The 27,716-nt window shown below is 43.5% G+C and overlaps 1 protein-coding gene and 1 long non-coding RNA gene across 2 annotated transcripts in view; one reads left to right on the top strand and one right to left on the bottom strand.

Annotated features, from left to right (window-relative positions):
* LOC149339615 (uncharacterized) overlaps positions 1 to 27,716 on the bottom strand; it is a 210,747-nt gene that overhangs the window by 154,263 nt on the left and 28,768 nt on the right. Inside the window, exon 2 of the mRNA XM_089548323.1 lies at positions 2,136 to 2,223. The gene's annotated coding sequence lies outside the window, so the exon portion shown is untranslated. The remainder of the gene's footprint in view (positions 1 to 2,135; positions 2,224 to 27,716) is intronic.
* Positions 108 to 11,681, top strand: LOC149339616 (uncharacterized). Its single transcript, XR_016283542.1, has 4 exons — positions 108 to 204; positions 8,211 to 8,280; positions 10,135 to 10,332; positions 11,579 to 11,681. It is a non-coding gene; the product is annotated as an uncharacterized LOC149339616 (long non-coding RNA).

The following is a 27,716-nucleotide window of genomic DNA, read 5'->3' as shown; positions in this document are numbered from 1 at the left end:
CTCTCTGGCGTCGCCGCAGAAAATTGCCAGGTACGCGGCGGCGCTCAGTGGACCGCTCCAGTCACGTGACCCGTCCCGCCGGCGTCCCGGCAACCGAGGACCTCGACGAGGCACGCCGGGCGGCGTGCGCGGTCGAATGGATGACGGTGTCTACGGTTCGAGCGAAGCGGCAGCGGAGAGGACGCGCACTTTAAAAGTGTACAAGTGAGTCACCGAAGTACGTGTATGTACTTTTTTGTTTGGTCCGGGTGGGAAGGGAGCAGGGGCAGAGGATCTTCCTTAGTGTACTTCTTCAACGACTTTCGGAAGGCGACTTTTTAGTGTTTTGTTTTTGCCGAAAATCCGCCGCCCATTCAAGCGCTGATTCAGCGTGCTCAATGATACACAAGACTGGCTTTCGCGTGGTTACTACCTCGGAAGAAAAATACCCCTGCATGCTCGATAGAGATGCATGCCATGTTTGATTTCATTCTGATAACTACGGGTCTTGCATTGGAAGATTCCATGTGCGCGAGGCTTGCAGTCACGGATGCGTTCGTCTTTTTAGACATCAAAGAGCCATTTTCAAGATGATAGTCGCTGGAGCGTTTTCATCATGGCCAGCATTCTTCGGAAGAAATTTTGCATATTGGACTATTGTAAGGCACTGTTATGCTAATATTGATGGTGTTCAGATCCGCAGCTAATCTTTCTTTTGCTGTTTTTCTGTCGCTCGCATCAAGCAGTCAAGACTTCCGTGAAAAACCAATGGCGAACGTTTTTGACGATAGGAAAAACGTTAACAGCAAAAAGATGCATGCCTGTCGACGGGATATCTGCGTATATATTCCCTGCTAAAGCGAAATATTACCACATATGAAGGCATCACATCCATAAACTCTTTCCCGTTGAAAAATGCTTTTGCCCAGTATTGCCGAGTATGGTACGCCGCAAGACAATCACCATGTTCATAGGCGGGAATCATGGCTACGAAACATAATTATTTCATGCGCATCAAGTAAACGCAAGATCGGCATATGTATATGCGTTAGCGGACCACTGAAGTTCACTAGCACGTCTGTTGTTCACTTTACCTTACAGCGGCATGTGTCTGTGCGAAGGACTTCTAGACGGAAGGCTCAGTGCTAAAGGACAGACCGGCTTGCAGGAAGTTAGCAAAGAGAAGGGTAATTTCGTTTAGGCTGTCAGAAACAAAGTTTCGCGAAAGGGTTAAGGAAAAAACAACACTTCGGCAGTAAACTTTACTAGATTGTAAGCGGGTGATGTGTCTCTGCTAACGGCAGGAAACTGCGCTACAGTACAGGAGAGAGGAGAGACTAAGACAGGACAGGCTCTTGTACTGTCTTCACCTCTCCCCTGCCCTGTCCCTTAGTGCAGTTTTTTTATCATGAGACAGAAAAATAGTCCGTTGTTCAAAGTTTTCTTGTATACCTAAATAAGAAAGTGATACAAAAAAACAATGATAAACTCTAGAGTTCTGATACCTGGCTTGTTTAAGAGAGTCAAACATTAAAAAGCTGACATCGTTTACTGTTACGATCGGCCAGCTTAGTAATACAGGATGTCACAGTCCGCGACCCAGTGCTGGCAACTGCTGATTTTTTTTAAGTTGTATCATACTATAGTGCGACCAGTTTAACACTGTTAAACTGGGCACTGCTAACACTAATAGGCTGAGCTTAAACATATACGCGAATGAATTCTTGGAAGATATCAGAGAGCTACGCACATCGAGTGTGACATTGCGTGCAACTGCCAAAAATGGTCCACAGAGCCTTGGAAAAGATGTACAAAAAGAAAATGGCTCTGTAAGGCACGAATTTTTTTATATTAAGATCTGTTTGTATATTTCATATAGTCGCTTTTAGAGACACATAACTGGATGAAATAGTAAAGTGACCGCAATGCTGACAGTTTACTCGAGCGAAAGCGCTTCTCGATAAATGCCTTATTGGTTAAAAAAAAAATGCATTATATGCGAATGGGGTGGTCAGTAATGGAAGTAGATAACTGTTGGTGATAACGACTGCGAGTGAATCTATGGCTGGAAACGAGTCTGCTATGTGAAGGGAGTGTCCCACTCGCAGCGGTACAGGAAACAATAAATAAATAAAAATCAGGGGTAATTCACTTACATGGATGGCACTGGCCACGGTTGTTACATCGTCGACGACCGTTCGCCCGTCGTGGGCTTTTCCAGCACCGACGGCGTTCTTCTCAGGGCTACAAAAATAATACGAAAATGCATGCTTAATTGTGGTTGCAATTAAAGCGCTCTTAACGCAGTGTTTTTGCATAAGAGCATTATCCTTTCGATCACTAATCTTCTCCAGTCTCATATCCTCTTGGTGCCGTTTAACTGCAGAAAACGCCTTATAAATGATATTTCTTTTTGTTCAAGTTATAGTACCAAAAAGTAGCCAGCATCCTTCAAATTGTAGCGTTACACGCAGAATATGTACGACATTACGCGGTAATGGCGGTCATTTCGAGGCAGTTTACAAACGTGACTTTTCACGCAGGCAACTTCATGTCGCAAAGGCTAAGTTAGTGTAAAACAGGCGCTTTTACAATGAACCGGCCTGACGCCTCCAAAGGCGCTAGACAGAAACCGAATAACTTCCGCAGCACTAATGCCACCGGGTACCAGCGTCACTAATTACGTACATGTCTACGGTACTTCACGAACGCAGAAAGATACAGTTATTGAACCTAGAGGCCAAAGTCCCTCCTCACACAGAAAAGCACGCATTTCTTAATAATGAAAGCGATCCACACCGACCGTTTAAGAAGAGCAAACTCAAGAAGCATAGAGCGCATGCTGTCGATCTGGCCCGGCTTCTAATAATCACTGTTCGAGCGAAGAACCTTACCAGAAAGTCGCGGCTCTCTTCAACACTACAGACATGGTAAAAGGCCTTTGTTGACAAACACTGGGAAGAAAATGCCCGCCCCGTGTATAGGACTATTATATCTTACCTGTGCCACACTAACATGACACATCAAATCAACTGCTAAATGACTTCATTTCGTTGATTTCAGTGTTTTCATATAGCCTCTTGACAGCAGGTTTATTGTCATTATACATCAGGAGAAGAGAGCACCAGCAACCTACACTAAAGTTATCACCTATCTGTGATAATGAGCTGATAAACTCAACACTTAAAAAAATATATTAAATTTTTTTCGAGATAAAGTTCGTTATTCTTGAGTACTAAATCGGAAAAGTTGCTTTGGGTAAGTACGCCCAGCACAAGCACTATTTACTCTCGTGCTTATGTAGGGCCCGAGCTTATATATTGTATTTTTCAGTTGCAAGCGTGTTGTACAGTGCCTTCTATTTAGTATGGAAATGGGCTGTACTTTTCGTTGCATATTCATTGCGATGACTTGGAATATTTACTATTCTCGACCAAAAAAGAAAACGATATTTGTCGCGAACATGCTTGTCATATTTTATATGTTTGGAATATAGGAGTTTCTGATTACACTGTCACGATTGCTAAAGCTGACATGACAGTTTAGCTGCCTGTGTGTTCGAAATTTGAAACGTGCTGTACTTAATACGTCCGCCATCAGCCAACGGATATTGAACCAGTCAACTGCATGAAAATACATATATTATTAGAAAAATTAACAGCAGAAAAAGAAAGCAAGGGAGCGAAAATTCCACTCAAAATATCGGCGAAAATAGCGCAGTTTTCTGCATCGACGTCAAGAAGAGATGCCCTGCATGAGTATAGATGTACTGTCTGACTGAAAGTCGCGTATAAACCATATCTGTAACGAAGGTGTCTTGTTTCGGACAAACTACACGTGATCTTCGACGTAAGCATTATGGGTTAGTGAGCATGTATCTTATGGACAAATGAATGGGCCAGAACATATTGGATTCCGGGCCGTGGGGCACAATTAGAATCATACTAAATCGAAAACTCTCATTTCCACTTCTCGTGACTGTGCAGGGCTAATATTACCCACTTATTTTCGTCATTGAGACAGCAAAATGAAAGCGAGTAAAAGTGCAGAGCTCTACAGAAGATGCAGCTCCCTGACGGTTGTGAGTGGCACGCACACATAATTTGTTCGTACTTCTCCTGTTTTGCGGATAATACTTGTGATGCTTTCTCCTATCTGCTCTTGCTTATTCGACGTATGGTAGTTTCGCAACAGCTGACAATCGCCACCGTCAACCTACAGCTGTGTCCATTGCAGGATAAAAGCTTCTGCGAATGTTCTCTGATACGGCTTGTCGTACGCCCGCTGCGGTCAATTTATCCCTGCGAATTTTCTAGTCGAAACGCTGCACATGATTCTTCGTCGCTTTCAAATACATTTGATTTTTGTTTGTGTCTACTCGCCTTTTCTGACATGCCCCTGGTTTTCTGATAAGTCTTTAACAATCCCATTTCTTCCTTCAGTAAGAATATAATCAAGTCTCTTTTGTTGTTTTTTCCATGCTGTTATTTTTGTCGCTTTTCATTATATTCCAGTCGTGTAGTGGCACACTGACGTTGCACTGATGACTTTATATTTTAGTGGTCGCTGCACTGTCTTCGGTTTCTGATTAATTAGTGGATACTATCACAGTACTTCGGTTACGCACTTTTCTTTTTTTGGTTATTTTGTGAAAACGCACGTAAATGAGGCTTCCCTGCAGGATGCGCCGAGTATTTGTTTTTATTTCCCTGTAAATTTCCCTTTCAGGATCCGAATTAACTGTTAGCACTTTGATCATGAGTGCTCGTACAATAGTTCCAATACTTCAGTGCCTATGACAAACTGTTCCTCTTTGCCATACTTGCTTTTCGTTCACGAACAAGCGATGCAATCAGAAGTAGCAACTGAGTTACGTAGCAAAAAATGCAACCAACTAATCATTCGTAAGGATGTGCTCGTCAGTATTGTAGACATGGAGTAAGCAACAGCGAAGATACTGCCGCCTGCGAGAGACTTTCATTGATATTATTTTATTCCCGCTACGGAAGAGAAAAAGCCAAACAAAACGGATCCCACGTTGTTGCTTCCCCAGTAAAATTCTATAAACAAAAGTTCTGTGTTATATATATATATATATATATATATATATATATATATATATATATATATATATATATATATATATATATATATATATATATATATATATATAGCTTCTTCTATTTTAAGAAAAAGGCCTTAGAGTTCACAACAAGCCGCGTACGCGTAAATGTGGCTACAAATGAGGTATGGGAAGTATAACACGAAAAAAACACACAAAAAGAATTGATCAACAACCTGAGTGTTGCTTGAGTGAGCTTATTATAGAGCAAGTGATTTGGACCAAGAAACAAAAATCTTTAGATGAGCCCCTAATGACGCGAGCAAAACGCGAGGTTTCTGAAGAAACGGCAGCGTGCTATTCAATACAATTTTTAGTGGCCTCTTACTGTCTGGCATATTACGCCAATCTGTCAGGTGGGGAGTGAGCTCAACGTCGCGTAGAAAGGGCATCGCAACTGTCTCATACGTGTACTTCAGTATACTGTAAATAAAATTCACAGCAGGTTATCCACGCGGCAGAAAATACACACGGAGATAAACGAACTTCTCGCGAAAATTATGATTTATGTTTAACCTCTCGGTTTCCCTTTGTTTATTTCTACACGCAGTTTTTTAGTACTACACCCAGCGTGTCATCAAAACAACACACGTATAATTTAACACTGACGTTACGGCATCTTGTGTGGGCTGCCACATCCTTAATTAATATAATTACATGCAACGCATTCGAGACCACAACCGGGCATAATGAGACTTAACAGCGAGGAAAGAAAGCACCAGCCGGCATCAGTGGATTTTATTTTTGGGGGGCGGAAGCTTAACCCGGGCCGTGACCAAGAACAAAAGAGCGGGATCAGCGTGGCGAGGACAAAAAAGGCCGGGGTCGATATCGCCTTGGCACCAGCCATGTAGCAAACGTGGCTGCAATCAAAACATAGGCCGAGAGGAGGGACCCGTCTGTCCCGTCGCCAGCCCTCTTCTCCCCCTTACAGCTCTCCTCAGCGCTCCACCCTCCCCCCTCTCCAAAGCTGCTGAGTCAGGCGACAAGGGGACCCCATGCGGAGAAACGAGAAAGCTTGCAAGACGCGACCCTCCCGCCATCTAGGATCAGCGTCGTGAAGGACTTTGCTATTAGTGCAAGTGGCTGCCGACAAGCGGCGCTGTGCCGCAACGGTTTTTGTTTTGGTTTTTAGCGTCTCGACTCTTTTAGCGGAACCTTGTGCTTTGGAGGCCCTAAGCGTGACGCTGTATTCCAATATTTTCGCCTTTAACGACTCTTGGACTCCGTGGACGGAGTAGACTACTCAGTTGAGAGCCCCAGCACAAGCATGCCAGCCTCAAGGAACGTTTATTTGGATTGATTTCCTCTGGTCTGTCATTCCACATACCGCATGCTTAGCATGTGATATTCATGGTCCAGAGCTTTTTCCGAGTCTCTTTTTTTCTTCCAGTGCATGGCGCTCTGTTGTAGCTTCGAAGTTTATCCGGCGCTGCACGTTATGTGGCGCCTAAAGATATTAAATACGTTATTAACCGAGAGTTCGCAGCTGTTCATTAGTCGATGGCAGCAGTGGTGCAAGTGATGCGATTGACGGCTCAAGCTTGGACAAGCACGAAATCTTTACCTTATAAGTATTGAATATCTGTAAAATACTGACGTATGCAGCCTTCATCAACACCGGCTGGAAATTTTGTGAACGACAAGTCTGCTCCTGTTTCACGCCTATTTCTGAGCTGTTTGCCGTTAGTTATGAAAACATTACACATTCTTCTACCTCGTGAAAGATGCAGCTGGTTAACCCACGTTTAACGGTATTTCAAGGATATTCACACTGAGCTCTGGAAAAGGGGGCAAAAAAGAAAGTAGCCTCTAAATTCACCTGAACAACGCACGTCGATGATAAGCCTGGAGTGCCATAAAAATGAACTAGTCTTTAAGGCAGCCTTCAGATAAGCTTGAAGATAGGCCAAGTGTTTAGACGCATGCACTGGCCTGTAGAATACATCTTGTACTGCTTGTACATGTGGCAGTGGTACATTACTCATCGATTCCAACATAAAACAAACCCTTCAAAACTCGTGCGCGCCATGCGCTGCTTGCCGACAGTTTCAGTTAACAGATAGCGGGAGAAGCAGGGCGAGCTTATTGAATTGTCATCTTGTACATACTCACGCCCACTTTTCCTTCATTCCTTGCTTGTTTCGGGATGCTAAAACATTTCCTGTTAATTTTTTTTCACCCACCCAATGTGCAGCATTAGGCAGTTCATAAAGCGTACACTTTTACGTCTCAGAATAACTGGATGGAGTCTTTAATGTAAGACATTCGTAATAAGGGGTAACCTTAGAAAATCCTCATCCGGAATTGCCCCAATCATTATGTTGTAAAAAAATAAGAGTATCACAAAGCAGCATCGCACATGTCAGGACAAGTGCTGCTGAGAAACGTATGTTGTTCCTTACGTCAGCTATTGAAGCGAGCCTGCTATACGCCTCGCCCAATCATTGTGCGTTTCTATGCTTCGTATCTGTGAATTTTTGCACAATGGTCTAGCCACTCATTGCTGTGCAAATATCGACCACATACTCGTAAGCCCAACCCATACTCAGGACTTCCGCACATGAAAAGGAGATTAAAGAGAAAGAAAACTTGAGGAGAATACAGATTAAGAGGCACCGTCGAAATAAATCAAGCGAATCTACTTTTGTTAAGTGGATTCGTTCTCGAAGCAATCATGATGTGGGAACGTTGGAACATGGACGTGTTTCTACCTGCTTTCGATTTTTATTTTTTTGGCCTATTCTTTATACATGCTGGCCCTGTAAATGCCATTGGCTTCTCTTCATCGCACATCCATTCGGAAAGGGGGACACTAACGTCCCGTCAACTAAAAAAACCGCAGCAGTACATAACATGTCAGTAGTAAAAGCTACCACTTATTTATTTACCAGTTCAGTAATTTCCTTCATTTTATATCTTGCAACTTTCGTCATCCTAGAGGTGTTTCAAAGCAGCACTGAAGCCGTCAAATCAAACAAAAAGCCTCAAAAGCTTCTTGAGCCGCGAAAGGCCTCGCCACGGTTGTTTAAGCGAGACCGCATGAAAGCAAGGCCCCACCAGTGCTACTAAACACTCACAAACGCATAAACTTTCCCTTCATGCGCAGGTTACTGGGCCACCACCGTGATACCTGCCGTACGAGCCCCGCGCAAGGCCAGTGACGACGGAGCCAACAGGTCAAGTTCAGGCAACAACCCGGGCGACGAGGCCCAAAGCCGCGGCTGGGCCCGAGCGGGCCGGCGCACTCCCTGGCAGCCCTTCGCTGTCTCATAAACTTCGGGAACGGCCCATAAAGCGGGTGCTTTACAACCGATCCCTTCCTTTTGCTTTGTCCCGCGCTTGTTTTGCTTGCTTCTGAGGCTCGGGCAGCAATAGCCGTCATGCTCCGCCTGTGTGTATATAAGCCTCCGATGTGGCCGTTTCACGGCATTACATGCGGTTCCGACGCGATACCGCCAACGGACTCGCCCCTGTCGACCGCTTACGGCAAACGCGGGCAGGGATGCTCGTCGCTGGCTCTGCTGTGATTCTGCGCGGGCCGAAAGGGTGATACGTGACCAGAGTTAAATTATATTGGGGGAGATGGAAGAAAAAAGGACGGCGAGAACACTCCCCCGCGGCTTTCCGCTAATGACTCGATAAGCACCCACGTTACTTATTCACTAATTATCGTGTTTTGCGCAACAGATCCCTGCACCAGGGATATATGACGCATGCAGCGTGGAGAGCTCCAGCTGTATGCCGATAAGTACGAACTTTTAACCTGCTCCAGATTTCAGCACAAAACGCGCTTCTGCCCAGAAACCAATATTACTCTGTTCTTGTTCTTTCCTTTCGTTTTTCGCAGAACAAAATGTGACTGTCGCAGTCGGAAGTCGAACCCCGCCGTGTAACGGCACACACCAGAATGTTTATGTAGCAGCGAAGCCTTAGAGGCATGAAGCGCGCACCTTGCTACTTTTCTACAGGCCATGCTATTCGGACTGCAAGCCATACCGCAAGGGTACTCTTATACAATGCAGTTTGAAGAGTACTTTCCCTATACGCTTACAGTATGTTTAATTTGTGCAGCTATTCTGCTTTATATTATACACAGTTATATTATTTTATATTTGTCACAAACCGCAAGTAACAAAAAGAACATATACGGGCTCAGAGATATGCGGCGTTACGTGTTTTTATGTAGAGAAGTGCTAACCTTCTTTGATACATCATTTACAAGAACGAAAGAGCGATTTTATTCACAGTAAAGGCAGCAATTATTTCTGCAAAGCAATGCGATGAGGGGCTGAATGCTGCAACATATTCGTGTTGCTTGCTGATTTTCACGACGCAGACCAACTGTTGACCGGAATTCGTTAATGATTCTATTCATTATACTCAATTCGGCCAGATGCAACCGTTCACAGCGTCAACAGCGTAGCCGATCCCAGCCACTACTTACGACGCACGGCTGCGATAAAATCAACGTTGAAGGGCAAGAACGGAAGGGTTTCAATAATCTTATGACACGTTGCTGCAAAGTAGTCTTAGTCATGTTCGCTTGTACTTTCTTAAAGTCACTGTTCAGCGTACAACATCCCTTTACAAAGACCGAAGCTATATTGAAAACAGAACTTTGTCAATGAGCACGTAAACGTAACATTATAAGCATGAATGAGAAGCATAATTCTTAAATTTTGATCTCGAGTAAAAATTAAGGGTTCCCTTTAATGCTGCTCGTACGTGTACAGGTGTGTACATTCGGCCGTGGTAGAAAAGTTCCTCAGACGATTGTGGTGGCTCCTGAGCCGGTAATAACCTGTCTTGAGAGCCACAGTGCAGGTTTCTGGAGAGTGAGAATTCTCATCCTCAGGACCATCAGGAGATTTGTAGTCACGATGTAGGAGCAATAGTATACAGTTCAATAGCAACTTCCGCGGCCTGGAAACTTTTGACCGAAAGTGCAGTACCGTATGCGGTCGTTAATAAGTGAGCACATCAGACATTCTCAATTGACTCAGCTCGTCTCTCGCCTTCGCTTCTTTCAGAGCTCCGGGACCATCGGGAAGTGCATGTATGAACCACAAGCCATTCTTGCAGCGAAGGGCTGCCTGTTGTCAGAAAGGCGCATTCCTTCGCTGGAAGAAGAGTGCGTGGTTCGTGCCCACATCGGCTCCGCTTCTGCCCAGCTGTTCCTCGTTGGTGGCCGCGTCTGGGGCAGCAGGCCGGGTGCGCACGACTTCAAGGTGACGTCTCCATTAACCGAACGTTGTAAGACCCAGCGTTTCCTCCACATCACGTAGACATGTACTTCTCTCACAACGGAAGGCGGTAACGCCGTGCCAAAAATTAGCTGACGCAGGTTATCAGAAGGATAGCATGGAGAATAACTCCCACGTTTGATTAGGCGACCGAGTACTTTGGACGACGATCGACGAAATACTCAGGCTCCTCGTCGTGGCCTGGGTTGAAATCATGTATAACTAAGAATTTGCATAACCAAGAATTTGCAGAATTTGCATAATCATACATAACCAAGACGAACCCCCTTTCTTATAGAAACATTCTACGCACTTTCACACTCAGCTCCCGAATGTTTTCTTGCCTGCGGAAATAATCCCAAAATCTCGAAGTTATGTCGGTGTAGGAAGAATCGGTGAGAAGCCTCCAGTGCTATCTATTTCTCGAATGTATACACTGATGACGGGAACATTAAATCCTGGTTCTAGCATGTAAAATGGCATCAACATTGCGGAGATGCTAGACGTTGCTTATTAGATTTAGTTCTTTCATGGAAATGTCACTCGGGTTTTAACACATCAGTTGAAGCGGAAACAATGCGAACGCAAAGGGTTGGGAACCGAGCAGGGTCACCCACATGAATCGGAATTGAGCCTGAATTTAAAAGAGATTAATCTGAAAACACTCAGATCATACCTTGGCTAAATTTTACATCGCGACGCAAGTAACTGCAGCCTGCAGGAGAAGTGTTACTACAAATAATGTTTTCATTCTCGATTTCATTACTATAAATAAAACAATTATTTTTTGTTCGTTAACTCGTAAATTAAGAGTAAACTATTAAACGCGTGAGGTCATTTCAGTAATTTATTAAAATACGCTGTCCCTGAGAGAAAATTAGAAAAAAATGACTTGCTTATTCTTGAGCGCAACGATTTAAATCTACGGTGCTGACACTTAAATCACCTGCTTTAGCTGTGCCTATATGTTCATTACGAATCGCACCTAATAGACGACCAGTGTTGAAAAAAGAGGCGTAGTGGTCTTTTATTTTGTATTCTGTTAAAATATCTCTGAGTTTGGCAAGCAACAGTCAGCAATGATTTACTGCATTGAAAAGTTTACATGGAGAAGGTTTCTGGCGGTCCTTGAACATTTAGGAGCGTATTTAGGAACACGGACTAACTGAAAAATGAAAATAAAGAAGGTTCCCCACGGCAAGATTCTGTCTATTGTTCTCCCTCGTTTCAGGTCGACACTCCGAATTCGATGTACAGGCGCTTCCAGGAATGCAGCTTCCCCGCGTGACACGAGGAACACTGGATATTGTATACAGGTAGCGGTAAGTGCCATAAAAGGTAAGTGCGCGCAAGTTTTCTTTGCACACCTCCCCTGCAGAATTCCAACATTAAGCACAGGTACATGTTGTGCATGTTTTTTTTTTGTTTTTTTCCGATACAGGGGTCTATTCTCAGAGCATGCGCAAACATTATTTTGGTTGCGAACCTCTAGCTAGGAAGGGGAGGTATTCAGAACAGCAATGGTTCACGGCGCGGCATAAAATACACAGAATGTAGAGTTCTGCGTCCAAGTTAACAAAACGCACCTACTCCTTTGTTAATGGCGTATTCGTGGTTAGGGTGCAGTTCATGCGTATAGTGTGTGCATGCAGTGAGAAACCGACTGAGCGCGCGGACGAGGCTTTCTTGTATAAATTGCTGTGGGGCAGGAGAGAGAATCCCATAGCTCAGGAAGTTTTGTTCACAACGTTCCACAATCAGGCTTCAAAGTTTCGTACAGTTGGCGGTCGCAGCGAATGGATAACTCGCGAGACCTGTATAGATCATTATAGTCTTCGCCCAAACGTCGCTTGACGGAGTCGAAATGAAGCTAATACTTGTTGGAACATGCTTCATTAAAAGTACCTGTCGTATAGCGCCTCTTGCTTAAGTTGTTTTTCAATCTTTAGAGCATGTACAATTCTAAAACACTTTCTTTATCTTCGACGCTGCAAATGAAGTGTACTTCCCTTGGTAACGTTGCTGTAGCCGTGGGCAGTGTGCACTGCGTACAATGCTCACCCTGCTATTACGGACGCTGTTACACAGAACACAAACGATAAAATTTACTCTGTTGTCGTCCGCGTTGTCACTAGGGGAGGAGACTTCGCGAGTCGGAAGCTGTGGGGTTCATTTAACAACAGGCTGCAATAACACGGCTTGCTATCCTCAGGCGACTCTAGTCGCCAATTCGAGGAGTGTCTGCTATCGTTTAGAGAGTACAGAGCGTTATCAGTCACCACGTGTTATAAGGGCGTCAGGTGGTGGAGGAAAAAAATTTTTTTTTCTGTTTACGCCCGCTGCTTTGCTTTGTACCCGCACAGTAAAGAGGGTGCGATGATGGGTCATGTAAAACAAAAGCTTTGTTCTAATAATTAATTACAGACTAAAAACTACCTTGTTTTCTACCAACTGTGTGCACAAAGGTCAGTTATAGGAGCCTGCACGCCAGGCAAGAGAGTCCTCAGATATTTTTCGAAGCATACAGGTGGCTTTGTCGCATGCCGTTATCGTCTGGAAAATGATGGCACGTTCAAGCCACGCATCAGCACAAATGCCGGTGGTTTTACCCGAACACATGTTGCCAGAACACGGCCTTCGCAGTGAACTCACGCCCATATTCGAGCACATACACATCATACATTCGAGCGGCTGTGCTCCTGGGCTCAAAGGTAGCGCACAGCTGTGTGTCGGTGCGACTGCAACTTTTATGGCAGCGTAATATTTACGACTCCTGTCCGAAAGAAAGTGCAAATAATAGCACCTCGACAAGCAGTGCCATTCGTAGCGAGGAAGTTTAAATTGTTAATTGAATTTACCTTATACTTCTAATTTAATTTAGTTTAATTTATGCTCTCCGGGCACGCGCCTATATAAAAGAGAGTTCCCCATATTGTATTGCTAACACATCGTGATCCGTAGAGCAGCACTGATAACGGCTAATAAGCTTTATATCCGCGACAAAAAAATGCTTATGCTACACTAATAACTAGCGCCTAGATTATTTACAACACATTTCCAACGCTTCTGCATTAATTAAAGAACACCGCGGTCATTTTGAGGACGCCATCTCATGATAGATCGCGAGGGGTCTGTCTGTGCAGCTCTGAAAATTTTTGGGTATTGCACTGGCGTTAGTGGCAACACTTCAGCAAGGTTCCTGTCTCATAGAGCAATGACAGTAGAAAGGTGCAATGCTCTCTACCATTCAAAGTGCTCGGTCACCCGCCCTTGTGCTCTGTTATTACGCTACCTTTTACACTCAGAACAAAAATATAATGGTGATATTTTAAACAAGAAACAAAACTGACCCTCATTATGCAGCTTTTAATGGCTCAGGCCTAGCAAAAATGCGGTCTGCGTTCACTATGCAGGTGCATCGGACTGTATCTGCCCTCACTGCAGAAAGTACACTTATTTTGTCTTCGGTGCAAATGCAACCGTGACTCCCGTGAGGTGCACAATTTCTTTTAATATATTTCATATCTGGTTTCCGTGGACCAAAATTATGAAGACAATAAGAGGCAGTCAAAGGTTAAGTTATAGCCACCATAGCCTGCCACATATGGTAGTAATGCACACACCTCTTCATCACTATATACATGGGATTTTAAGAAGTGGCAGCAAATAATACGTAATGTGGTCAGATGAAAAAAAAAAATAGCGCAGGCCTGGACATATTTTTTTTTTGCAGCGAACGGGTGGTATGTTGAGCAGCGAACGGATAAAAAGTTGACAATAACTGTGCAGATTAAGGTACTATGCCAGCACCTGCACATCTTTCCTATAGCTGTGAAACACTGCAGTTAGGGTGTCATGCCGGCTTCCCTGACCCTGCCCAGAGCGCAGCTCGCGCGTTTTTAACACGTCTAAGTGTATTTTATCAACGCTTTCTGAATTACATGCAGCGTTATGCCTGTATTAGGTTGTAAGCTGGGGCATTGCAGACTTCCATTTGATACGGTAAAAAACAATTAATGGCAACATCGAATCGACGCTGCGAACCCGTACCGGCTATGGGCTCAGTGTCCTCAGTCACGTGGTGCCTAAATATATTTACTTATTAATATACGCACGTGTCATTGTCAAGAAAATTACAGTAGGAGAGAGGTTACTGAAATTAGAACAAATTGCATCAAACCTGGAGTAATAGAAGGACAAGGCCTGGACGAGATGAATGGTTTTGGTTTGGTTTATTGGGGTTTAACGTCCCAAAGCAACTAAGGCTATGAGGGACGCAGATGAATGGTTTTGGTGTGTGCATTATTCTTGAACCTTAGAACTAAGAGTGGTCTGCAGACCTGTTTAATATGTCACGACTGGGAGTGTATTGCACGTTATATACGCGGTACCTACATTGTGCTCAGAGACTTCGATCCTCTGAAAGGAGTGGGCATGGCTCGCTTTATTAATTTTATAATTGGGCTCAATTTTTTTTCCTCCATGTACCTTTATTACAAGAGAAGGAGCAGCCGGGTACCCCTAAAATGTACCAACGTCTCAGTTTACATCTAAATAAAAAGCAGCGTACAAAGAGCACTGAACATCGGAGTCCCGAAATGCGAGAGCAAGAACAAATAAACAGATTGTGTAAATATGAGGGAAGTTTTACACAATAATCACAACAATCCGCTCTAGTTTTCACCATTATTTTTTCTATCAAGCTGCATTTATGGGCACATTGAAGACAGGTTAGCATGCGGAGGCTATTGTTTAAGCATCCTAAATGTTCTGAGTGCGGTGCAATACCTTTTTTATTTATTTATTGTTTCCTCAAGGGTCCACAGGGGACATTACATGAGGGGTGCATTACAAGGGTACATTACAACGAAAGAGGCAAAAAAAGCTTTCCCTCATAACTGATCTAAAACAACGTCGATGCCAGCAATATGCAATAAAACAACATCTGAGTCAAGTGTTAAAGCCACACTGTGTTGTTCAGAGTCTGTTGGACACTTTATATAGCATGTAGTTGCGTGTTTTGGTATTCACTTTAGGAAAAACCTTGACATTCCGAAAAGTTAAGAAGGCAGCATACGAGTCGAAAAAGAGCGTTCCATGCATCCAAGTCATTTCGTGACGAGTACAGCTCTTTAATTACGAAACGCGCTTTTCTTTTCTGCGTTTGTGAGAGCAGTCTCCTTCACCACGCCTCATTATGTCATTGTCATTCGTGGACAAAAATCTACAGCGAAAAGCCGGTGTTCCCTTATTTTAAATTCCATTGAATTAATTTTTTAGTATATACACCAGAATGTCCTCAGGCATAAAAGCTCTGAACACATTTTAGAGAGCAGCCAGGGACAGTATATGGGCATAAATTAACAACATACTAAAGAAGACATCTATTTATACATGGCATACATCCTGATGTGATGTGACAATACACGATTATACGAGGTGTAAATAATATATGTACACAAAGTATACAAAAGGGGCACTTATATACTGGCATAAAACCAGGTGCAAAAAATAAACAAAGTTACGGTACAAAATGAAGTACTAGAGGTGATGATGAATGGTTTTACGGTTGAGTGAAACAATCCTTTAGTTCTTTTCATTGGAAAGTTACATTTTTTACTTATTGAGCGTGACAGAAAGGCTGTGCTTTAAAGACTGAAACTTGTATATTGTGCTATAACAAGGAATAAACCAAGGGTCAGTATTATGGGCGGGAAAAGTACGTCTATGACGCGACAGTGACGATACACGGGCCAAGAACAGTTGACATTTTTTTGAAGTAAATAGAAGTTATTGTAAAATGCGATACTCATAAAAGCGATAAATTCGGATAATATGCCAGCATTGTTTACCACATGGGCATCTTGTTTGAAGTTTTTGTAGCTGCAAGACATCACCAGTATGTAATGTAGCCTGTTTTACCAGGTATGATATCAGCCTACGAAAATTCTTAACTTGAAAATCTTTCTGGCCGCCAGATAGGCTACTCGCCGCAATAGATTTTAGACAACGCAAAGTATATGTTCTGAGAGATATATAGCTGTTGCAAAGTATCCCTTTGTCCTTGAGTCATTGAGTCACTGAGTGAACTGGAGAGGGAAGAGCAGATATGAAAAGAAGATATGAAAAGATGCCTAATTTCACTTCGTGTCCATTCCAGGTGGCTGGCTCACAGTTGAAGCCCTGATACCGGCTAAGAGATGAGCCACGAGGACTTGGTAATCTCCTTTACTCTCCTGCACGCCTCACAAGACACACGCATGCTGACCAACAAAAAGCCTCGACCTACCTTTTGACACCTCCACAATGGCAGCCACTTCAAGATACACACGATGTGCACTCCATGTCCTGCCCACAAAAAAGTGTTCTGTGTTTACTCAAGCAGCCTGACCGACGAAGGAATGAAAGTGCTCCTTACGAGTCATAGTTGCGTAGGTGCTATGTCACATTTCTGAACATGTGTGTTGACATAGGCACAGTTGCAAAGCCATGACAGATGAGAAGAAATAACAAAAGCAATTGGCGAAAGAGATTACGTTCACTGAGAAATATTTTATTTCGCAATTTCTTCAGCATGTAGTTCATATAAGAAAGCCCTTAGAATGCAAGCTCATAAAACCGTGGAGGTAGTGTTGCCTCTATGGCACATCAGATGTGAATTTATTTTAAGTTCGTTGTTGTCTTTTTTTCTTCCATCACGACTTGCATATTGCTGGACTTCTGGAAGCCATTCTACAGATCCTCAAATCATAGCATTTACATAGCGCGTGGAAGAAGTTTGGGCCAGGATTTCCACAAATAAAACGGCTTTGCGTTTGATAGGATGTGGTGCAACTAATAATTCTCTAAACATGAGAATGATCCCGAAGATGCATATTATCTAAACTTTGCTTCTCACCATCGTGGCATATGCGCCTCAGATCGGAATTTCCGCCATATTTTCCACCAAGTGACTGTATGCACAGACGCATCATAAGAGACCACGGCATGTTTAACTTCGCCTCAGGCCGACATGGAACGGCGCATACGAATACGCACGGTCTAACAGAGCAATTGTATATATGAGCGGTTTATTTATTTATTTATTTATTACAGATACCTGCAGCGCCCAAGGGCATTATTGCAGGGGGGGAAACACAATAACGTCTGCTCATTTGGCCGAAAGATACACGTAATAACAGAAATATAATCACACAACTAATAGATGAGAAAAAAACATGCAGTGAAGGAAGACAACCACGCTCCAGAAATAAAATAACACTAATGAAATGACAAAGACACGCGCAAGACAACTGCGCGCCACGTCACACATCAGATAAAAATGCGCGGAATTGACCTTCTGTGCAGCACTCAGTGACGCTGGCTGGTAGCCTATTCCACTCATTGATCGTCCGTGGAAAGAACGAGGTTTTATAAACATCTGTGCGACACTTAATCTCTCGGATCTTCCACTGATGATCAACTCGTATAGAAAAAAAATGAGGTTGAAGCAGATACCGGTCTTTGTCAATGCTCAGCTTTCCAAAATAGATGCGATGTATGATTTGTAATCTCAAATGTTTCCTACGGTTAGCTAAAGATCCCCAGCCAAGGTGGTTTTTAAGAGACGTGACACTAGTTGAGAAGCTGTAATTATTGGACACAAATCTCGCAGCATTATTTTGGACGCGCTCGAGCATATCACATAAGTAAGCAAACTGGGGGTCCCATACAGGACAGGCGTATTCAAGAATTGGTCGGATGTAAGTGAAATACAGGAGTTGTTTGACATTAGACGGTGCTTTATTGAAATTTCTTTTTAAGAAATTAAGCATTCTGCAGGCTTTGGATGTAGTGTACTCAACTTGCCTCGTCCATGTTAGGTTAGATGAAAAATAAACGCCGAGGTACTTGTATTCAAGTACTTTTTGCAAGGGAACATTATGTAGTGAGTAATTTGTTTGTAATGGGGAACGCTTTCGAGTGAAAGCGTTCCTGAAGAGAAAAAATGAAAGCTCAGCACTGAAAATAAACGCGCAGATATAAGAAATGGTGCCCAGAGTGCAGACACGAATTCCGTCCATGTAGGGCACTCGTGACTGCAAGTGGCATACTGCTTTCTTTTGTTTTCGCAAACAGCAGTCAAGTCGCATGAACAAACACTTGGGTGGGTTTTTATGCCACATTGCCACAGCAGTTGCATCTTTGAAAATATTTTTCGAGGCTGCACTTTTTACGCTACACGCTGAGAAAGCATTCTTTGCACAAGTCGCCGGCGTTGCTTGGGCGGAGCCCTTTTCTAACATCACCGACACCTGGCCGCAGCAGGCAGAACTTCGATAGAAGTAGATAAAAGGACAAAAGGCGCACTTGCAGAAGACACTAATCTCGGAGTCACTTCTATTTCGGCCGCTGCTGCTTTCATCAAAGTGATAAAACGCGAATAAAAATCGCAGCCACCCGTAGATAGATCCATTATGCACTGGTAATTTTTAGCTCTAATTTCGTGCTTACCTTTACTTCTCCTTCCCCTCCTTATGTTCCCCCGTTTCTATTTTTTACACAGTGTTTCTCTCTGGATAGCAGGTAGAGACGTCGCATACCTCACGTAGCAGGAAATGCTAGGTGTTTACGCAATACAAGAAAACAGTGCAAGCCTATCGAATGCCTCATTCGACGGAAAATGCGCGAGAGCTCGGTTCAACACACTTATTCTTTTCGTATAGTCGGGATTAAGAAGTTAGGCGGGCGGATGAGATTAAGAAGTTTGCGGAGATACGGGGGCTGCAACTGGCAAGAGACAGGGTTAATTGGAGAGACATGGGAGACTCCTTTGCCCTGCAGTGAGGCCTTTGCCCTGCAGGCTGATGATGATGATGATAGGGCCAGAGTAACAGTTAGTAAACATTTGTGCACAGCGGGGCTCCATTTGTGCAAAATATTTATTTTTCACATTAAAATATATCTAAAACAAGCAAAAAGTATGCCTAGGAAGCGTCGCTATCGGTATCCGATTAAGTGCAGCGCATTATCAAGCACACAACTTGGAAGAAAGTTTTGCTTTTCGCACCAAAGAATCCTCTGTAATCATTACTGCATGCCAATGCTTCATAAATAGTCGCTCAGATGAATGGGCTCGCAATAGGAAAATTTCCGAATACTTGAAACTGTAAAAAACGAACAAATCAATTACTTCTTTTCGATTTGGTGCTTAAATAAATCGGTGTCTACCGAAATAAGATAGATGTTTGAGTATTTTAAGAATTTATCAGAACGCCACCAGTAAGCCACAGAAAGATTCATGTGTCAGTTTTCTTAAATGACACTGCGAGTTAATATCAAATCCGTCATAATAATGCAGTATACTCCATTCATATGCCAGTATTTTTCCGACACAACTAACAAAAAATTGCGAAGCTAATAGGCATGGTTGATATTTTACTTCATACTCGAGTACAAAAGCATCAAACTCCCAATACCCTTATCCCTGTTTTTATTTTTTGTTCCCATGTTATAGTTTCCTTTCGCTTACCTGCTTATCTGTACTCTTCGTGTGTTGGTTGGAAGCCTTGACTTCATTTAAGTGCGTATTCGTTTTTGTTGAAGTCATAATAGAGTTAGCAAACATTTACAGGTGGGTCATGGAGAGTGCGTCCGAAAAACAAACGAGGTAGTTTAGCCTTCTGTACAGAGACGTGAAATTTATGGTGCGATTGAAATATTGTCAGACATTGCGCATTATGACACCAGCAGTACAGCGCTAAAAGTTTTCTGTCAGAATTATTTGAAAAGCATATCTGTATGAGGCTCGGTGCCTGCGATCGTAATTTCATTCGTGTTCAGTTTGGCTCGCAAATTTTCTCTCCACATTCCACTAAATGAAAGTGAAACTACCACACGACTTTCAGGATCATGTCACCGGTAATCTGAAGGAACGCAGGAATTATACCATTTTTTTTTTGTATACTGAATACCTTTACTGCGGATTTTGAACTTAAGCAATGGGAAGAACTGTCGCAGAAAATTTCTTTCTCATATCGGCCCATATAGATTCGCCTACGCAGATAACGGGCCGCCAGCCGTCAAGCCATGCATGTTTTCATTTAGATTTCACACTGCGCATGGATTCTTCGCAAGAGTATTTTTCTCGCCTTCTGTTTTTGAGTTTTCATATCAGATTTTGTCCTATACGACGCTATATCTATTCGATTATTTAGTTTGTTCTCATGATCACACACATTAAACAGAGAGCATACAGATGTGCAAGGAAACATTGGTTGTTTGGTTTCCTGAGGATACATAAAAGACAGCAGATAGCTTGTTTAAAATAAACTAGACGGAGTTAAATAAGCTTATATGGCGGCTTAATATTCCTTTGCAACTGCTCACAATGCATACTGTTTGTCCGAATATGGTATAACTATGATGGGCAAACGCTATCAGCTAAGAAATGAAAAAGCTTAGCTAACGTTGTGGAGTTTCGGGAACAAAATAAACTTCAGCGGCGTAAATGTTTGACGCTGTGTTGGTGTAAACATGAAGGCATGAGTGCTAGTTAACTCTGTTGCATCGTAATTCTAAGTCAAATTACGTGGTAACTGGTTGTGTTGAGCTAAAATTTTCTAGACAAGAGTAAGCACACAAACACAAAGTCGAGCAGTACCACCACATGAACGATAACTAAATTCATGAAGTATCACTCACTTCTGTGGGGTTATGTGGTGTAAATAACCTCGCTAATCTATTTGCAATCATCGCTCATCTTTTTCCCCGTGAAAATAAAATTTGCATATTTGCTCATATAATCAAAATATAGTGCAAGCTTAATTTTGTCGAGAGGAAGAGTAAAGTGCACTACTTTAAACATCTAAAAAGTAGTCGTGATGGTTTTCTGTACTGAGGCTAATTTACGCTGATCAATTTATGAAAAGTGTCCAGCTGTTGCCGAGTTTTTTATTTGTTTGTTTATTCAGGAGGCACAATCTGTAGTTTCTTTTCTCAGTCTTGCCATTTATATATGGTTTTTCTCGTCTTTTACTTCTCCGCATGTGATACGGATATCTCCGTGTTATTTTTCAATTTATTAAATTTTTCTTCCGTAGTCAGTATTTAGGGGCGTTATATATCATTCACATTCTTACATTTCGCTCCTGATTTGCACCAACGACACCTTTCACTGCTCCAATCCAGCTTGAATGGTAAGTACAAAACGAGTAAAAATCCTGAACGTCTGAGAATCGCGTACTCTAGTTGCGCTATAGATAACCGATTTCCTTCAGGTGAACAATTTTATGGAACATGAACATATTTGCTTTAAAGTAAGCCCGCTTATAAAAAAAATATCAGCACAAAAAATAAGTCACAGATAGACCTCTCTGGCATAAATAAATCGCATAAATACTACCGGAAAACGAAATTAAAAGAAAGTAAACAGCAGTTCGAGTTTTTAAAAAAAAGAAAGTAACCATTGGAGTCAGTTTAAAATGATGTATCTTCAGCGATATATATCACACTGAAGAAATTCACTGCATCACGTCGTAATGCCATTCAATATTTTACGAATTCGTCATCTCTTTTTCGCCCATGAAATGCGGCCTCTCGGCCGGGCCGGTTGCGTACAAAGCAAGGAAAAATTTCTTCATAGCTCATTTCATCTAATTGCAAAAGTAATGAATAACTTATTACCCAATCATACAAGGCTTACATTTCTAACTCGAGAGCCAAAATTATCGTGGAACGCGAAAATTTACACGCTCGTACCCTGCTCTCCGGCAAGCTGCTATTTTTCCTTCTTTCTTTGTAAAGAAAATATCCATGTGAAAAAAGGTTTGGATACTAGATTTCAACAATAACTACCAAATTTGAACTCAGCACAATATATTTTAGGGCGAAGTGCTCAAACTGTTTTTCGTCCTTATTGCAATCTTTACCCTAACTGCATTGAATCTCGAGGCGCTATTTCGCGTGGTCATGCTGTGCGGTTGTCACTGACTGTAGACTGGCGTACGTATCGAAAAAGTAACGGAAAAATAATAAAGCTAAATATTCTACTACTGCTGCTGCTACTGCTAATACTACCACTAATAATAATCAATTAATATGACGAGAACGTGTCGCTGACTGCACAGCACTTGAGAGAAGTAGTGAACAAGAAAGAAAATAAGAGCGCTCAGCGCAAGCAAGAAAGCAGCAGCGCCCTCTCGCAGAAGCGGCGGCCCCGCATCTCGCATCCTTTCCTCTTTCTCTCACACCGAGAAGACCGACTCCTCCGCCGAGATCTCGCTCCGTTGCTGCCGCAGTCCGCGGCGGTCCGTTCCGTCGCCGGGCGTCGTGCCAATAAAATACCTCGCGCCACAAAAACTGACCCATAATTTCCCGATATTGGACCAGCAGTCATCTCCGCCCCGGCATCCCCCCACTGCTAGCGCCCGTGCCTTAAGCTGCTGCCTCGGCTGCTGTCGGTGGTTGATTTAGGGCCGTGTTATTGCCGAAATATTATCATTTGAAACGGCCGCTACTACCACTACGCCCGCGCAGCGCCGAAACTTTTTCTCCTTCCAAGTTTCCGCCGAGTAAAGCGAGCGGTCGAGGCAAGCAAGCTTCCCCTCGGCGTTCGCTCGACGCCGTGGATATATTTGAGAGAGCGAGAGAAGGCGGCCGTGATGGACGCCGCGAGCAGCGCCGGAAATGGAGACCGAACGTAATGCGGGTCCCCGCCGGGGATAAATCATGTTTTTTTGGAGCCGCATGGGAACTACCGGCTGAAGGGGCCGAGATAGGCGCGCACATACACACACGCGCACCAACCTCCGTTCTTCCTCACTTACGCTGCCACCCCCTTCTTCCTCTCCCCACCACGTAACACGCTCCCTTGGCTGTGTGAACGCACACGTACGCACACACACTGCCTAGCGCTTACTTCCCGGGTAAGGAACCGTTTGAGGTTGCGCTTATTTTTATCGCTTTGTACCAAGAACAAAAAGGCTGCACTTGCGAACGTCTTAAGCCGCCGAGTTACGTACAGGAGCACGAAATTCGGCTGTTAATCCGCAGAAACGAAGCGAGGATTAATAGCCTCAGAAGAAGATGTAAAAAGAAGGAAAAAAGAAGATAGATGACTGGTGAGCGACGTCAGAGTGGATGGCATGACGATCGTCCGAAATTCGCTTCTATATGAAGAGCCAATAGACACACGCTTAATAAAGAAACTGCATAGAAATTTAGTGTAGCGTGTCTCCCCGTTTCGATAGCTAAGATAAGAGAAATTGAACGAGGACAAACTCATCACGCCAAAGAATAGTTGTACATTACCGGGCTGCAAATTAATAGATAATTTCTAGACGTGTGCGAATATTCAAAATTTTTGAAGAGTGAATCGAATATCCTCATTTTAGAATCGCTGAAGGTATCAAATAGTGCATGCTCAAAATTGTTCGAAACGGATCGAATACGCACTGAAAGTTTCGAGTAGTTTTGGAGCAGTCAGCATGAATTTAGAATAAGGAATTCTCTAGTAGTAGCAAACCGTGCCTTGATGCCCGATCACGGCGGTAATGACTCATACTTAACTCTCGCCACTCTCATCTACTGAGATGTGGCTTGGTGTTATGTAACCCCTAGCGCAGATCAGTGTTGCTTTATTTTGAGAGCTGTAGGTATAACTCCATAAGGTATAGGCTAGCACAGTACCACACGTTTTTCGATAGCGCTTGGCTGTTTCGCACAATAAATTATTTATAAAAGCTTCGAATATTTTTAAACATATTCGACTCGTATTCGATTCGGTTTTGGAAAGGTATTATTCGCACACCCCTACTCGTAATTAATATCCCCGAGGTGTACAATTCATTACGCAAAGCGATACGAGCTACAAGACAAGGAACGTTCAGAGCTCGATATTCGCGTGCAGATTATCTCACACAAAGATTCAAATGGTATGAAATGCAGCAATTTTAGACGGCAGTACAGAAACAGATTAGCAGGGCAGCTGTGTTTATGCAGGTGAAGTCGCATAAGACCGGCCTATTCACACTTTTCTGTTTGGTCAATTTGAGTGCATTCCCCCGCAAAGAACCAACATATTACAGTACAAATGATTGTCACTTAACCACGGGCACTGATAAGAAGCAGCCGCCCACAACAAATAGTGGGACTATATGTTGAGTCTTGGCGAACAGACCAAGCATAAGTGATTCCTCAGTTTAGAATATTTGACGACATGGAAACGCCAGCGAAAGCATAATTTCAAGGATGGCAAGAGAAGAGCCAGTAGGCACAGTGTTTTGTAGAAATTGCTGGTCCGAGTCACGTGTCAAACAGTTGCTGAACCGTGCGACGGAGCTGCGTGCTGCTAGACTCTTGGGCTTTCAAGCCCTTAGACATAGCCTGTCCATGGGTAATAAAGAGAAATATCAATGGAATGACGTAAATATAGTAAAATACCTCGTAATTGGACATAGAACAGTTTGGGACCTCTGTGAAGTAAAATGCGTGCTTATTCGTCTGGCATTTGTTGGGTTATATCCCCATATGTTGACGTTGCCTCTAAGAAATCATCTGAACCAGCAGCCCCTTTAGATACAGTTCTGATGCTTTTATTTAGAGTTCGCTCTTTTCAATATGAACCTAACACAGCAGGCTAAGCTTCGTAGGTAACTGCTCAGGTTTTATGGCGGGCTTAGGTAGAAGTAAAATCAACGCAGGAGCTAACCAGCGCTTGCATTAAAGGCAAACACTTCAACTGTGCTAGCAGGAACCCATACCACAGAAGTTTTTGTAATCATCCGAGCTCATTACATCGCGCTCTGCGAGGCAAGGGAATGTCTCGTTAGTACGAGGCAAAAAAGGCAGCGGTTTTAGGGGCAATAATCGTTGCAATAACGCGCCCTGGTACAAGCGCAACATCTCGCCCGTTTGCTGAACCATGCAACTGCCTCCGAAATGTTACTGAACCCATTATTGTCTCCAAAGTAATGTCCGCTTATGTTGCGCGCTTGGACGCCTGTAACAATGTTTCTGTTTGCCTTTTGCACTGTCAATTATCTTTGCGCGTTCTGGATGTCGAGAGCGCAGCTTCGATGCGGTAAGCAGGAGCAACAGCAACCGTGCACGAAAGAATACACTGTTGTGTTGTGTTGGAAAGAACACATTCCAGTGAATTTTCCGATGCCTTCTGCATGCAACTTTACGTTATGACGACTGCATTGCTACTCTTTCATTACCATCAGCGCCGAGGAATTGCAGCTGGTGCATTTATTGTCCAAGACGGTGCTGCGTAAGACAAAAATGAAAGCTAAACAACGAACTTGTTCATGCCTGGTGTTTGACCTCTGCTAATGGGGTGGACAGGTTAAGCAGTTTATTTATTTTTCTTGTTCATTTTTTTCTTTTCTTGATGTTCTTGTTTGTGGCATGCATACACAAATAACGCTGTGTTCAGCGCCTGCTGAAGTAAGTTTGTGCAGAATGTTCCACCTTTTCGCAGCTGAAAACAAAAGCAAGCAAAAGCAATGGCTGCAGGTTATGACTGCTTACTTACAAACTGTATGCTGCTAGCGAAATTTCGCCCGGCTGTGAATATATTTGCAAACAACCGATTAAGCGGACTAGCAGAATGCTTGCAATAATTGTTGTCAGAAAGTTAGATTTTTTTTTTCTATTTGAAATACCAGCGTTCACGCTCCTTTAAATAAGGCTTAAACAAAGTTGAGCACAGATGGCGTAGCGCAGCTTAAGCAACTCTTCATGAGTTTTATTTTTGCCCTGAATTTAATCGGCTTTAGATCCAGGCAAGCAGCAAACAGTGGGTTCCTTCTCACGCGTGGCAAAACCCCGTAAATTACCAAGCGCTAAAAACAAGGAAGACAAACTTCGTCCGGCGATGTCTAATGCCGGGCTTCCTTTCTACTGCAGTATCGAGCGGCCCTGGAGTGGAGCCAACACACAACGTCAAGGAACCAGCCGCGCAAGAGGTAACTACTTTTTCCATTCAAAAGAAGCAGCAAAACACTCTTTCCACTCCCAACACACTCTAGTGTTACACAGACGCAATGCAGTTAACAATGCCAGGTTTCAGTGCCAAGCGTCCGGTGGCTTCCGAATGCCTTGATTAACAACGTTGAAATTGGATTAAGTAAGGCAAAGGGTGAGAGAGGGAGGGAAGGGGGAGAGCATTAAAGCACGTTCGCGCCGGGAAAGCCGGTCTGGACAAACAGCAAGGAAAGAATGCTGTGAGGCAGCAGCCCACAGGCATGGGCCACGTCATGCGTAAGGCCTGGCATCGCGATCGGTAAAAACGGATGGCGCTGTCAATGCGCCGGTAAAAAGTTTTCTCCTCTCCTTCCACCCCTCTTGAGAGAGAGGAAGCGAACTGGAGAGGAGAAGGAACACATTCATCGCCGCCGCTGTGAATTATAATTTTAGGCTCGTCCCCTTCGACTAAAGAGAAAAAAAAATGAAATAGAAATTCCCAGACAGCTCGGCGCCCCGCTATGCCAGTTCGGCATGGAGACCGCCTCCCATCTGGCACCCCCGGCTCCCGGCGATGCCGCTCCGCTCACTGGCTTCACCGTGGGTGTTCGCGGCGTGGTGCATGAGCTCGTTCAGAGCTGGTGTTGCTCGGGGAAATGTCTCGCTTGGTGCGAGTGAGGTGTGTGGGCACTATGTTTTCCGTCTCTGGGGTGAGGATGATTAATGGTTCGCGCCCTGGAGAAATATTACCTTTCAGAGCGTTTCCTGCGATGTTTAAGTGGTGCTACGCGCTGGTTGTTGGGAATTAACAGCCGCTTAAAGGCATTCCTTGTTTACACGGCGCCTTAGTGATCGACGTCGAGCAGCGCTGTTATGAAGTTACGATGCGCAGAAATTGGCCGTCTGCTTATGAGAAAGGAGAATAAGTGGGACACGGTTGCAAGAATGGAGATAAAGAAACGCGGCGATAATACCTTGGAATTTTTAGAAATGAAGACAGAAAGCCAGATAAATGAGCCGAGAAATTCAAAATATCTGTTTATCAATCAACTTTTACTCTTCATGCACAGAAGCGGGTAGACAAACAATAATAGAAACAGGCAGGATTAGCGAGTAATACAGTCGATCAATGCTGGGCACTAAGACGCGTAATCCTGTTCAAAACGCCAGTTTCTTCCGCGACGGCTGCGCTAGTTGTTTTTTGTAGGTTACGACGTGCGTGAATTTGAAAATGTAAAAGTTGTGAACCCGCGCTCATAACAGTCTCTGGTATTTATCAACCTTGTTGACGTGCGTTTCGTAGCGCAGGTTTTACGGAACTCTTTACTAACTTGCACAATCCGATACGTTACTCAACATCCTTTTCTCTTTTCTAGTCTTAGCCATAGTATTTTATTACAGTTTTCACTGCATGTTAACTT

This window comes from Amblyomma mixtum, chromosome 6, assembly GCF_055824585.1.
Source record: "Amblyomma mixtum isolate Tamu chromosome 6, ASM5582458v1, whole genome shotgun sequence".
NCBI lineage: Eukaryota > Metazoa > Arthropoda > Arachnida > Ixodida > Ixodidae > Amblyomma > Amblyomma mixtum.
This window is presented reverse-complemented; position numbering and strand designations above follow the sequence as displayed.